The sequence below is a fragment of the Zootoca vivipara genome, chromosome 14, assembly GCF_965207765.1.
Source record: "Zootoca vivipara chromosome 14, rZooViv2.hap1.1, whole genome shotgun sequence".
NCBI classification, from domain to species: domain Eukaryota; kingdom Metazoa; phylum Chordata; class Lepidosauria; order Squamata; family Lacertidae; genus Zootoca; species Zootoca vivipara.
In genome coordinates this window covers 13,760,955-13,773,778 of record NC_142597.1, presented here as the reverse complement: position 1 = coordinate 13,773,778, position 12,824 = coordinate 13,760,955, and the positions used below count along the sequence as shown (strand labels likewise).

At 45.6% G+C, this 12,824-nt stretch overlaps 1 non-coding gene across 1 annotated transcript; it reads right to left on the bottom strand.

Annotated features, from left to right (window-relative positions):
- Positions 1 to 9,740: 9,740 nt before the first annotated feature.
- On the bottom strand, positions 9,741 to 9,850 carry TRNAL-CAA (transfer RNA leucine (anticodon CAA)). Its single transcript has 2 exons — positions 9,813 to 9,850; positions 9,741 to 9,786 (listed from the first exon to the last, which is right to left on the bottom strand). It is a non-coding gene; the product is annotated as a tRNA-Leu (tRNA).
- Between the last annotated feature and the right edge of the window lie 2,974 nt (positions 9,851 to 12,824).

The window sequence follows — 12,824 nt, the reverse complement described above, 5'->3', positions numbered from 1 at the left end:
CACACAGAGGCAGGCTTTTGCTTTACCTCTCTTGTGATAAAATGGCATTCTGTTCCATATATTTGTTCTCTTCCCTTGTTGCTTTCTGCTTTGTAAAAAAAAACCTTCACTTTGATGGCTAATGTATCTGAAAGCTGTGAGGCGTCATGCTAGCCATGTGATTGTGTCCTCGTTCGGCCATGCTTATGATGCACAACCTGTTAACCAGCAACAAGACTCACAACCGGTGTTGCTGAGTTCAGCATATGGAAAGCACAGCCTCAGAAAAGCCGGAGTGGTTTCAGAGGAATGCAAGTGTCTCCTGCAGTGACAGCACCCTGTAAATAATATCACTGTGGTTTGGCATGGTGCATTCCCCCCACCCCCACCCCATGATGACAGCTAGTATTATTAAGTCACTAGAAATCGGCTCCAAAAATCCAGGTGAGCAAGTTTCAACTTCAGACTCAGATACCAAGAACAAATACGGTAAAACTTTCTCCTTTTGATTAGTCCAGGGTTACCAACATGGCGCCCACATGCCAACAGGGTTCCCTCTTCCTTGCTGAAACAACACCAGAAAGAAAAAGTCTATTGAAATTTAGGGTGTGGAGTGTGCTTGGGTTGTAGCATGGGCAGAGGGTTCATAGTTATTTTTCTGGTTTGCAAATGTGCCCATGGGCTCAGAAAGGTTGGTGACCCTCGAATCCTTTTTGCTCAAAAGAAAAGGGCCCTTGTTTGACTTGTTCTGATGATATCACTATAAATAACAAATACTCGCAACAGATATGCTTACAAGAGACAGGTTGCCTTTTAACAATTTAATCTTGGATTTATTCAGGTGTTGGCATCTGGCATATGGTCACGGTAAATCTTAAATCTCTTTTGACAACCTCCCTCCCATCATCTAAAAAACCAAACTTGGCCTTTCACTGAATGCAACATTGCCAGCCTAAGACCAATGGATGAAAGACCTACCATCGTAGAATTGTTTGCAGTGCAGGAAATTTGAGTTATTTGCATCTTTTGGGATTAGTATTGCAGGGCAGCAGGGGTATTGTGCTTTTAAAGGCTGTGTAGCAGGCAGGTATTCAACAGGTTAAGCCTTTACTAGTACGGAAATACAATCATGGGGAAAACTACACCTGTTGATAGCATCTACACAGATTGAGGAGCTGCCAAAAGCCAAGGCCCTCTGAATGTTGATTTGTCCTTTTTGGGGGGCCAATGAGTTAAGTTGAGTGCAATGAGTTAAGTTGAGTTAAGTTGAGTGCACATTATAAGCACCACCTGTAACTACACTTAAGGATCAGCTACAGCTTAGATACAGCTTAGACACAGTCCATCAAACCAAAATGGGACTCTACAGTGTGTAGTGTAGTGTGGTGTAGTGGTTAAGAGCGGTAGACTCGTAATCTGGGGAACCGGGTTCGCATCTCCGCTCCTCCACATGCAGCCCCACCCACCTCACAGGGTTTTTGTTGTGGGGGAGGAAGGGAAAGGGGAATGTTAGCCGCTTTGAGACTCCTTCAGATAGTGATAAAGCAGGATATCAAATCCAAACTCCTCCTCCTCCTCTTCTTCTTCTTCAGTTTACCTGAGAGACCACACTTTTCTTATCATTCTAGTACAGTGGTACCTCGGGTTACGAACTTAATTCATTCCGGAGGTTCTTAACCTGAGGTGTGCTTTCACTAATGAGGCCTCTTGCTGCCGCTGTTCCGCCAGCACACAATTTCCGTTCTCATCTTGGGGCAAAGTTCTCAACTGCAATACTACTTCCAGGTTAGTGGAGTTTGTAACCCGAAGTGTTTGTAACCCGAGGTACCACTGTATAACCCTTAAGAGCAGTGGATATCTTTGCTGGTAGCATCCATGCTCTGAGACCATCAAGCCACACAACAAACCCAGGCAACTGCTTAGGGTAGCATAAAGGTAACAAAGCCTATGAAGCAGTCTGATTTGCTTGGGATTCAAAGACCCAGGACTTGCCATGCTGATTCTTCACCTGATCAGATTAACTCATCATTGGCTGTCAGACTAGCAACTTGAAGAACGAAAGGACAGAATTCTTATTACTTTGATGTTCAGGGATTCTGTTTCACTTGGTTATCTCCACAGCCCAGCAAATGTTTCACTTGAAGAGGAATCCCTAAATTAACTTTACATTTTGCCCACAGCTGAATTCAGCCAGAACCTAGAAAAGGGTGGGGAGGGGGGAATCATGAGAAATTTCATTCACCTCTGTCAGGGACTGGGCAGAGGAAGAATGGTGGAGACTGCCTCCCCATCCCATTCCTGTCCCTTCCAGGGAGGAGGAAGAGGAAGACAGTATAGATTTACAACAGGGGTTTGAGGGAGGTTGCAGCTCTGAGGCAGATGAGGGGAAAAGTTGGGAAATCATGGGAGAGCCAGAGCAACACCCAGCTGGCACGTTGTCATTAGAAAGCATTCCAGACCCTCCATCTCCCAGAACCCAGCGAGCCTTAAAAGTAGGAGAGTAAAGAGCTCAAAGACAGAGGGCAGGTAGCAGCACCGGTAGAGGAGGTGATGAGAATGACAAATGAGGAAGTGGCTAAAAAACCCAGACGTACTTGATCACGAGGGATATGAGAATTGGCACAGGTGGCATTCCTATTTCATTTACGAAAAAGTAAAAGCACACAAAGGCTTTCTAAATCATCTAGTGATTTAAATCATCTGCTGCCGCCTTGCGGCCACCACCCAGATAGCCGCTGCCATGCGGCCACCACCCAGATAGCCGCTGCCATGCGGCCACCACCAAGATGGCTGCTGGGCATGCGTAGAAGTGACTTCTACTCTGCCCTATTTCTGGTGCCCACACATGGGAAGAGCGGCACCCAAAATGGAGGCTCCCTGGCAGGTAGGAAATCCGGGGGATTTCCGGGATTTTTCTCCATTGGGAGACCAGCGGGAAACGGATTAAAATCTGGGGGTTTCCTGCAAAAAAACGGGATACTTGGCAGCTAAGGGCCCACCCCCATCACAGTTGATGCCAGATGTGGAGAAGTTTGGCGGAGGTTGTATGGAATGGCTTCAGAGGCCAAACAGGGACCCATGAAGGGCCAAATTAAGCCTGCCAAATGGAGGTTCCTTACCATTGTGCTAGTAAAAAGTGAGAGGTTTGAAGCCACTGAAGAACAAAACTTGTGTTGCTTCAAGGTGGAATGTGTTGGTTGTTTGCCCTACTTGCCGATTCAGATTGTTATCTATTCTTTGGAACTAGCCAGCAGATTTTGTTTGTCCCTCATTTAAATGCGACCTGACTTCATTCACATACCCCTAGACCAGGCACCCCCAAACTGCAGCCCTCCAGATGTTTTGGCCTACAACTCCCATGGTCCCTAGCTAACAGGACCTATGGTCGGAGAGGATGGGAATTGTAGTCCAAAACATCTGGAGGGCCGAAGTTTGGGGATGCCTTCCCTAGACTCTAATTCATAAATCAGCATACCAGTCTTCTTCAGATTTCACACTTTTCCAAATCTTTCACTACAATTCCCAGCTGGGAAAAAATGTATGAAATGAACAAAGAATGTGTGTTTTAGCATTAAATGGGTATAGAAATATACATATTGAAATAAATATATATTTAAGTACTGTACCTTTTATGCAATGAAATACATTTTTAAATTTGAATTAGGGTGCAGATTAAAAACAAAACAAAATCACCCATTACTGAGGAAAGGGAATGGAATGGCTTTATGAATGAGCACATCTGAAGTTGAAATGAATTGCAAATAGACTGATCTGCCAATACCACACACAGCAAATATCCCCTTCCATGAAGATATTTTATGATCTGTCCGTTCATTATTATTAAGTGGGCAGGGAAAGAGGAGAGAAAATAGCCCATAAATGGAAGAGAGGAGGGCAACTCCTGGCCTCTTAATGGTGATTCATGGTGTACAAGCTGTTGGGAGTGCAGGTGTGTGCTTAGAAAATATCCTGCTAATTACCTGAACCTGCTGGTTGTATTGACTGTGTATGCAGGTCTGTGATTTATGAAGCTCTGAAAAGCTAGGTAAGATCATCTGTGTGCCCTGAGGCCAGAAGAAGCAAATCTGGCTGCAGCAAACATTTCTGCTTGCCCCCCTCATCCCCACCTGCCTTTGCATTCAGGGCTGCTCAATAAATCGAAGGCTCATGCTTTGCAGATACTGAAAGAACCACAGAGGAACCTAAGCGAAAGGCAGATTCCTGCCCTGAGGAGCCTACAGTCTAAATGCAGACTACATAAAGGGAGAAGAAGAGAGGAGGTGGAAGAGGAGAAAATAATAAAGTTAAGGATTAGAATGGGAAATGTGCGCAAAGGTTTAGTTTCAGCCATGGACTAGGTTATTGACAGTTCTTATGATATAACTCCAAGAAAGCAATGTGTGAATGGGCCAGAGGACATCATGGGGATGCTGTTAGATTCTACACAAAGAGGATATCATTGTGAAATGACCAGATTTACATCAGGAAATGCTCAGGGTCCAGCTTCAAAATTTCACAGGCAAAAACATCCAGGAGAGAAATGGTTGGGGACAGGAAGGCAGCATAATCAGACATCTCCAAGCTTCCCCAAATAACAGAGAATGCCTTCAAAAGTATGTAGGTTCAATGGGTAGAGTGGAGGATGGGATTGCACATGTTTCCTTCACCAGCAACTTGAATAGAGGCATCTGAACGGAAGGTCTGAACAGAGCCATATGTGCCTGCCCTTCTTCAGAGACCTCTTTGGCACATACCACTCTATGGACATCTTAGACTCTTCAGCATGATGGGGAACCCTGGGAAAGACAACAACATTCCCAGAGTTCACATTGTGCTGCAACTTTATCAAAGGGCCAGGTCTGGTCAGGGACTGGATATAGGAATGAATTTTATGGTGGAAGAAAAGGTAGGGTACATAGGCAATAAATTAAATGTGTCTACAATTGAAATCCGCTCCTCTAGGAAAATATGAAGCTGTCTTATACTGTTGGGTCATCTAGTTCAGAATTGTGTACATTGATGGGCAGCAGCTCAGCAGTGTTTCACACTAGGGTCTCTCCCAGTCCCGCCTGGGGATGCTGAGAATTGAACCCGGGACCTTTGCATGCAGAGCAGATGCTATACCAAGCCTTTCCTCCAAATGGGCAGACATCCACAGCTTGAAATATTTCTATAAGACTGTCCTCCCTACCCCTCCACGCTGATCACATTTTCCAAAGCTCAGTGTTCAGAAGCATGAACAGCAGTTATGCATTTGAATGCAAAAAAACTGATCTCTGGTTCTGTATTCTGTGTTAGCAAAGAAGTCGTGTTTGCAAGTAACTGGATTATCTATGTGTAGCAGAAAGAGAGTCATTTCCCAGATACTCCAAAAAGTGCAAACCTTTGCCATTGCCAGACACACCTGAAATTACTTGTGATTGGTAGGAAACTGCTGGCTGCCAATCACATCCTGCCTGGGTACCCAAAACCCTTAAAAGGGGACTTTATTCCTCTTCATTCCTACAACCTTCAACCAACACCTGAAGCTTCAGAGGTGACCACCGAGAGCAAGTTTTGCAATGTCAGTTTGGCTTACTATAAGATTAGTTGCACAAATATTCTGGAATGGTGTTTTATATAGCTTTTGAGATGCATACTTGCAAATTCACCAACTCTTCATTATTACATATACTCTTTTGAATAAAGTGTTGAATTGGATTTCTGGGCTAGGCTGATTTCTGAAGGCCCTCAAAGGCTGGTTGTCCTCCCAGTTGTCTTAGGCCAGGCATCCCCAAACTTCGGCCCTCCAGATGTTTTGGACTACAATTCCCATCTTCCCCGACCACTGGTCCTGTTAGCTAGGGACCATGGGAGTTGTAGGCCAAAACATCTGGAGGGCCGCAGTTTGGGGTGCCTGGCTTTAGGCTGCTTGGATGATGAAACTAGTTGTTAAAGTGCCCAGGACATCGGGAGAGGAGATGGGCTGCAGGGACCACTACATCAAGAAGCACTTGAACCACCTGAGAAGCCCTGGTGATCCCATCTATGAAAAAGCAGTGCTGAAAGGTGAATCTGCTTCTCCTTTTCAGCCTTGCAAGCCTGACCTTCTCCTAGAAAAACAAAAGGAGTTTGCAAACCATGGCCTCTGACCCACAGCTGTGTGCTTCTAGCTGCTGCCATTGGCAATCCATCAGCATCAGCCATGTCTTTGGGTGCTTGTGCTGATACTCTGCTAACAGAGCAGCTTATTTTAAATAAAGAGAAGTCCTCCCCACTTCCATCAGATTTTGTTCCCCTTTAGATTCTGTTTCAAGAATCAAAGTTCATCAGCAGTGCAAGATGACCTGGCCTCTTTCAAGCTCAACTGGGTGGCCTGACAAGGCTCCAGTTTTGTTTCAGATCTTTGCCACTGGAACTCAGTATTGGCTGTTGATGCTTCCCGCCTTGCAATTCAATGTGGGGAAGCATGCCAGAAAAGGAATTCTCAGCATCCCGCTTGTTCTCTCACATTCCTCCATGGACCTGCTCTTGCAAAGCCCTGCTGCTCCACCTAAGCTAACTGTTTGCAGAACCTCTGGACTCTTCCTGACCTTCTCATTTGGTAAAATAAAATTAAGGGGATTCTGCACACATGCAAATCAACTCACAAGCTTCAGATTCAGCCTTGACTCTACACAACAAATGGCTAGATCAGAGAAGGATAACCTCTCAGGTCTGGAGGCCAATTCTGACCTTGAAGTTCTCTCTGGACAACACTTCCTTTGCAGATCACATCCCCTCTCTCCTCAGGGCACAACACTCATTGGCCCTACTCTATCCCTTCAAGTATCTGGCTGCCTGACTGCAATGGAGACTGGTCTGTTAGGACTTCTGGGGCTACAAAGAGAATGTCAAGCAATTTAACATCCCTCCCATATATTATGTTTAAAACTGGGGGTCGTTTTATACACGGATAGTGCTTTGGGGTGTGTGGGGGGATAGGTTGCTGCCGCAAGCTGGCAATGGCTGGTGTTGATTGGCTGTAGCTGTGGCAATTGGGTGGGCGATTGATGTTTTCTGCCGGTGAGGGGGCATGTGACAGGCTGCTTTTGCTATGCATGTGAGTGGCAGCGTAAGTCAGGTGGGTGAGCAGTATTTGTCAATCCCCCCTTTAAAAAGCTCAACAACTCTGGGCAATCTCCCCCATTTTCTTAATTTGGACTTCCCAAAAATAGGGGGCATCTTATACACAGGGGCGTGTGATACACGAAAAAATATGGTACACACACACACACACACACACAATCACACACACACAGAGAGAGAGAGAGAGAGAGAGAGAGAGAGAGAGAGAGAGAGAGAGAGAGAGAGAGAGAGATCAAAGCCATATACTCTTTCCTATCCCATACACATTTTATACATGCATATGAACTCAGAGAAGCTCTGCAAATATTTTTGTCAACCTACCATTCTCTGGCCAACTAGAACTCTACAACACTCAACCAATTCTAATCCAAAAGCATAGTTATAGCAAAGAAGGTCCCTCCCATGTGCCTTTAATTGGAAAAGCCATGTTGCTGGCATTTTTATTGTAGAGAGGCCATCTCTTTTTCCAGCCCCTGCTGTGAAGGCCCCTTGTTGTTATGAGTGCTAACCAGCCATCTAATCTTGGCCTATTAGGGCTGCCTTGAAGAGCACTCTAAGCATGCTCAGAGCCGTTTCCTTGAAAGCTGCACCTCAAAACACATTCTTCATAGCTAGTCAGAAGAAGAGTGCCGTTCCAATGTGAGCAGCTGGGCTTTTTATTAATATTTATTAAGAGAGAGAAATGGTGGACAGAGTGCATGCGTATATCTTCATAATGCAACTTTCAATAGTTGTATACTAATGAAATTGTGAAGTTTGTTTGGTGTGTGTGTGTGATACCAAAAATGATCAGTTTGTAAGCAAACCAATTTGTAAGCTGTTAAGCAAACACCTCTCACCAGCTGCCAAGGGTTCATTGTGTGGTGAGGTGTTTCCTCTCCACAATGCCCTGCAACAAGGCAACAAGGAGATCACGGACCAGGTGATTATCTCTCCCATTCCCCATGGGCCAACTTGGTAGGTAGCTAGGACCACCCACCAGTCAATTACATGACAGCATAATGATGTCAGGCAACTGACACCTGGGTAAGTTAAAAGAAAGTACCTGTAACCATCAAGCAGCTCATCAACAGCTACATAAACCTCCTTTAGAGATGCACTTTCAGTGCCAATCAGGTGATCAGCAGTTACAGGGAGCCCATTAATGTCTCTGTAGAGGGGGGAGTGCTTTTTTTAAAAAATGGAGTATTTCCCCCTCTGCAGAAAAAGTGTTTTGGATTCAGAGCACTGGGGGAAGTGCTTGTGAAATATACTCGGAGTCAAGAGTGAATTTCATGCTCTTTATTCAGCTCATAGTCATCAAGGAGGAGAAGAGAAGACGAATGGCTCTTTTCCCAAACCCATCTGCTTATATACATTATTTACACAATGGGCCTTGCGTGATTGGCTACTTCAGGGCTACACCTGTGGGCCAATTATATTGTGGCTTGACTTTTGCTTGCAGCCTGATTGGCTGCTCCTACAGGCCAATCAGGTAGCAGATTCACTTCTGCCAGCCGCCTGATTGGCTGCTCCAGCAGGCCAATCAGGTTGCGGATTCACTTCCACCTGGAGTTGGATTGGGTAGCTCCCGCTGATTCTGAATCCTATTGTTCTAGGATTCAGCTCAGTACATAACAGCTTTAAATCCAACTGCTTCCTCCAGCGGCCTCAGTAGGACTAGGGAGTTCCTGACAAGGAATTATCTAGGGCAGCCAATCCAAGCAGATTGTTTGGGCTGTCCTTCGAAGCTCCAACAAATCAGCTGCTTGTCAACCGTGGAAGGCTCTCTTTTCTCAAGCACCATCCATCAGCTAGGGTCATGTAGATATTATGTGGCAATAAAGGACAGCATTTCATGCATTTGATAAAGTGGGCACTTGCCTGCAGCCAGCCATCTTGTGGTGAGGAGACCTAAGGGTACAAGATGAGGGGATGTAGGAAATTAAAGGGGTGCACAGGCCCAAAGATTCGCCCTGCATCTGTGCCTTAAAAAAAAAAACTGATCTGCTTCTCAGTTGCTCTGTGCTCTCTCCACTTCAAACTGTAATTTGGTTTCCAAGTCACTCTGTTTCAAAATGAAGCTCTGTGTTTTGCATTTACTATCATAGGGAATCAAAAAATGGTTATAACCCTTTCCCCCACTTTGGCCAATGGGGATGAAATTGACAGGTACAGGAGCCGCTCCAGAGTAGATTAAGCCTGCCCAATTGCAGGGGATTCGCTTTTCTCCATAATTCCTTGGGAGACTTCCTCTTGCTCTTTCTTACCATGAAACAATTAAGAGGTGGTCAAGTGCTGTGTATTCTTAAAGGGTAAAGGGGCCCCTGACCATCAGGTCCAGTCGTGTCCAACTCTGGGGTTGCGGCGCTCATCTCGCTCTATAGGCCGAGGGAGCCAGCGTTTGTCCGCAGACAGCTTCTGGGTCATGTGGCCAGCATGACAAAGCTGCTTCTGGCGAACCAGAGCAGCACACGGAAATGCCGTTTACCTTCCCGCCGGAGCGGTACCTATTTATCTACTTGCACTTTGATGTGCTTTCGAACTGCTAGGTGGGCAGGAGCTGGGACCGAGCAACGGGAGCTAACCCCATTGCAGGGATTCGAACCGCCGACCTTCTGATCAGCAAGCCCTAGAGTCTGTGGTTTAACCCACAGTGCCACCTGGGTCCCTTGTGTCAGAAGTGGGATATGAACCCACGCCTCCTATTGGAGACCAGAACACCCAAGCAATGGGAAGGAATCAACCTTGAGTCTGGCGCCTTAGACCACTCGGCCATCCTGACACTGACTATTCTTACTTGTACATTATTTAAAGCTTTGTAGTTTCATGCCTGCCTTTCCTTTCCAGTACACTACTTGTTTACGTCCTTTAATTGGCGTTACAGCATGAGGGTGTCTAGACTACAGCCCGAGGAGTTCTGAAGAGTTGTGTGTTTGTTTTTGTTAAAGCAATGTAATGTAGGATTTTAGGGGAGGGGGGCTTAAATGAAGCTTTTAACTTACAAAAAGTCAACTGCTGCGTTTCAACAAAAACAAAACAAACAAACCAACCCAGAACTCTTAAATGCCCCACAGACAACATTTTGGACAGCCTCACTTCTTGCAAAGCCCATGGACCTGGGAAAACATAGAGCTATATGGGACAGAAAAGACCAGAAACAACAGGCCGACTGGAGGCTTTGTGTGGGCAGTCTGTGATGAAACTTGGGCATTTATTGACACATGCTTGACTCAGGAGAAGGAGAAGCCCCTGCTCCCGCTCCCCCCCCCAAATCACATTGCTTAATCTTATTAGTCAGACTACACACAGCTGACACACACCCCTAGTGCAGAATTGATACAGAATAACTAGAACTTAAATACGATTAGCCAGTAGTGGTTGGTGCCCATTGGGAATGGTGGGGAAGAAGGCATGGTGCTAAAAGGCAGGTAGGTGGCAGCCAGCCAAGGGCCGGCTGGCAATTGGTGATGGTGGGGTGCCCCCATTCACTCTCATGGGCCAGCCTCCACTGCAAAGGTTCCTAAAATGAAGTTATAACAATTTTATGGTGTCTATTGCTTATTGGTTATCTCAGTGCCCTTGAACTCATTTGTCAGGACACAGGAAGGCACACAAAAATGCATATATCAAAATATACAAAATGCAATTATATTACTGGGAAATGCTTGCAAAAATGTGTAGATTTGTCAAGACTGCAAAGAATAATGTTTTTATTACAAGAAATTTGCACTAAAATGCTGACAAATCTTCCTTTAAAAATAAATAAATCACAGGTTGCTGCAGAAATATGGAGAACTAGAGATTGGAGAAAAGAGAAACTGAGAGAACCAAAAATTGACTAATTCATCCACCCCTTAATAGAACAAGGATGGGGAACCAATGGCCCTCCAGATATTGGTAAACTAAAGCTCCCACCAACCATAGCCAGCATGCCTTATTGTCAAGGATAATGGGAGTTGTGGTCCAACGACATTGGGAGGATCACAGGTTCCTTAACCATTCTATGCATGGACCCTTACTGGGGAACAAAAATGAACTAAGTTTGGAGCGAATGTTCTAGCTAGTTGAAACTATTATCCATTCATCCCCCCCCCCCTTTTCTCCCTCTCCCTTGCTCTTCTTCTAATTCTCTCTCCATATTTCCCATAGCTGAACTCGTCTCCACCCCTTGCTTTTTCTGGTGTTTGTCCTTATACTGCCCTCTCGTTCGGCGCTGAAGAGAAGGCAGCTGACCGCGTTGTCAGCCTGGAGCCATGGCTTTGGTGTTTATTAGAAGAGACACCGAATTTTCAGTTTTATTTACTACAATTCTCCATGCCTTGTTTCACAGAGGCTGTTTGTGTAGGAGCTGCAGGGGCCATAATGAGTTGCTGATGTTCTGCAGCTGGCTTGCATTTGGGAGATGGTAACAGTAGCCATACTTTCCCCCCCCCTCTGCCGCTACCTGATGAATAGAGTAGAAGCCCAGGAACTTCCCATCACACAACAGCAAGTGACATCAGCAGCAACGGTCTTGACAACTCAGTCTGAGTGCCCCAGTTGCCAGATCAAGAGCCGTAATGGGGAACCTTAGGGCTCGTAGCAAAATGCAGAACCCACCTCTCTTTCTGGTCCTTGAGATCTTCCACAGGCCACCCCCATCCCAAAGCCACATCCTTTCTATCCAGACCACAGCCTTGATTGCTCCTGCTTTGCACCCACATTGTGTCCTTACGCGGCTGGAAAGTAAGTACAGTATCCTTCAATTCTATTCATGCATCTTGCCTTCCTGTATGAAAGATAAAGTTTCTGTAGAAACTAGTTGACCGCACAAAGGTTAAATTTCCATTTGTTGCTTCAAGGGATACAAAGCTGAGCTAGTAAGGGGTCTTGCTCAGGAAGATCTGTGGCTATGGGAAAGTTCAAAGACCTGGAGAAAAGCACTTGAGCACCAGGTTGAAGGCTTATCATCCCTGCTCCAGATAAAAACTAGAATGCCATGAAAAGAAATCAGGTCATTTGGAACGGAAAACACTGAAATCAGCCGAAAACTGCCTGGGCCTTCCATTCAAATAAATGAAGGTATAAACTGGGATAAAGTCTAGGTCTGCCATACATTTTCCCAGATGTATACTCATCCATAGGAAATAGCATCCAGGCTGAATTTCCAAAAAAAAATTGTTAAAACCCAGACATAGGGCAACCCATGTTGGAACAACTCTGCCAAAAAATGTTTGATGACTTCTGTGTCCAGATTTTCACTTTTTGAAATATGGCAACCCAAATGCATTTCAAATGAATGGAAAATGAAATGAATTTAAAAAATCAAAAAACCCGAAACAAATGGTAAAGTGAAACTCCCTCCCCCAAGCATTTGCACATTTGTACAAGTAATGATTTTGGGGCAGAGCGGTTACCTGCAGGGCAGAGCAGCTGGTCCTCTCATGAGGTGGTGTGGAGTGGCTGTCTCAGGCGGTGAAAGTGCAAGAGGCAGCACCCTGCCTGCCCCATCGTTTCTGTCGGTGGCTGAATGCCTCCTCTTGCCAGGATTGTTCCGGTGTGTGCTGTTGCTGTTCATCTTCCCCATCCATCGTGCAGAGAAGATGGGTATCAAAGCCTTACAGAATGCTCCTCTTCTCTCCAAGTTCAGTGAGAGGTGGGGGCACTCTGGCAAGCCACTTTGCCGCTCATCTTTCCTGCCCCCGGGCAGTGAAGGCAAGGGTCAAAGACTTGCCGAATGCCCCTCCACTCGCCAGTTTCAGTGAGGGGATGTTCCA